The sequence below is a fragment of the Pinus tabuliformis genome, chromosome 7 (assembly GCF_031772625.1).
Source record: "Pinus tabuliformis cultivar Carrire ecotype Pingquan chromosome 7, CPIR1, whole genome shotgun sequence".
NCBI classification, from domain to species: domain Eukaryota; kingdom Viridiplantae; phylum Streptophyta; class Pinopsida; order Pinales; family Pinaceae; genus Pinus; species Pinus tabuliformis.
In genome coordinates, this window is record NC_142293.1 from 418,316,793 (window position 1) to 418,319,010 (window position 2,218).

Consider the following 2,218-nt stretch of genomic DNA (forward strand, 5'->3'; position numbering starts at 1 on the left):
CTGTGAAAGTATTTATGCAACCTTCACCTCCGAACTACCCTATTGAAATCAGATTTTTCTTCAGATCTGTAACATGCCTTACCTCCTTCAATAGCCATTGATCTCCATTCTGCTGTTTTATGAAACCTGTACCCATTCCAACGATTTTACAAGGTTTATCATCACCCAATCAAACCTGTCCAAAATCTCCTTGAACATAATCATGAAAATGTTTCTTATCAGGTGTGGCATGGAATGCGGCCCATGAATCTACCACCCAGACATCAATAATATTTTCTAATGAAAGAATCAAAGCATCTTGCAAAACATCACCTATCACATTCACTTCATGATTAGTTTCTTGCTACGTGTCTCCTTCTTTTCCCTTCCGAGACTTGCAGTCTTTCTTTAGGTGTCCTTTCTTCCTGCATTTCCAACACACTATCCTTGATCTGGACTTGGATCTATGTTTTCTTGAATTACTGCGATATCCTGGGCTCTTTCCTCTTTCCATTTTTCTTCCCCTAGCCTTTGCAGTCAAAGCATTACCTGATGTCTCACCGGAGATTTTCCGTCGCATTTCCTTGCTAAGGATTGCACCGACAACATCATCAAACTTTAAAGTACTAGATCCAGAGACAAAGTTACTAATGACCATAACTAAACCATTCCAACTTTCTGGCAATGAGCACAGAAATGACAAAGCCTTAACTTCATCATCAAAATTTACCCCTACAGAACTTAACTGACTTGTAACTATATAAAAATCATTTAAATGGTCTACAACAGATCCACCTTCGGACATCTTCATGTTAAATAAATGCTTTATAAGAAATACCTTATTTGAGGCTAAAGGGTTTTCATATAGTTTGGCCAATGCCGACATTAAACCCTCTGTTGTCATTTCCTTTGAAATATTAAACGCTACCAACACCGCTAGGCACAGTTGTAAATTGTTCCAAGTGCCTTTCTATCGAGAATGTTCAATTCTGTGTTTGTCATACTTGTCGGCTTCTTTGTCTTTCCGCTCAATGGTAGGTACAGATCTCTCTAATACAGATAATCTTCCATCTGCATCTTCCATAGCTGGTAGTTTTGGCCGTTGAATTTTTCGACCCTAAACCTACCATCTTTCGCCATTGCTCCCATTCGAACTAGGAACCCTTATCTCCCGCGAGTTTATCAGCCAAATAGATCTTCGGCTCTAATACCAGTTGTTAGAAAATTATATATTACAGAGCAATGGAACACATAAAATATTGTAGAAATATAAACACAGAAAATGCATAAGACAAGAGAGACACATATATACGTGGTTCACCCAGTTTGGGCTACATCCACAGGGAAACAATTATTCCTTCTTTTATTATACTATCCAACAAACAGAAGAGATACAACCTACAACAGATCCATTGTAACTCCATCTTCACTCTCAATCTCCTCTCGCTTCCTCACTCAGAATATAGATATACCTAGATGCGATACAATTCCCTCATATATAGTGAGGGGTTGCCTTCTAGGGAAAAAAACCCTAAATTAAATATAACTTCTACCGTTAGATCATCCGCCTAATGAATGGCCCAGATTGACTAGAAAATTACTAGAATTTTACAAGGCAATTTTACATCTATTTTTAGCTTCGGGGGCGCTACCCTCTAACCCTATCAGGGGACCATTGGGCCCCAAATTCCCCAGCCAGGGGGGATTGACCCCCTCGAATCCCCATGGGGGGGACAAGTCCCCCCCCTGTGGAGGGGTGTACAATCTTCTTGGGTTATACATGTGGCTGAAACCTTTGAATACAGAAGATAATCAGGCTCCACACCCAACAGCTGAAGCTCTTGGGTTAGGGCCCAACCCTGGCAGCAAAGGCTCCTCTTCTTGTACCTGTATGCTTGGCTTAGTTTCATATATTCATGGTTAAATTGTCTTTAGAAGTATTTCATTACAAGTAATGTAGATTTGATTAATTGTTTATTGATTTGATTCCATTTGTGCTTTACTTTAGTAGTAGGTTAGAAGGGATAAAAGGAGCACCACAAAGTTGTCAGTAGGTGTCTTGGCCTCACCTCTTCCCTCAAGGATCATGATTTGAGGAAAAGACCCTTATGCAGCCCTAAAAAGATAGATTTCCATTTTCTCATAAGATTTAGAGTTTACTGTACCTGAAACATCAATTGATCAGTTTTGCAAGTGTAGGATTTAATTACCATATTTTCCATATTCAGTCTTACAGTAG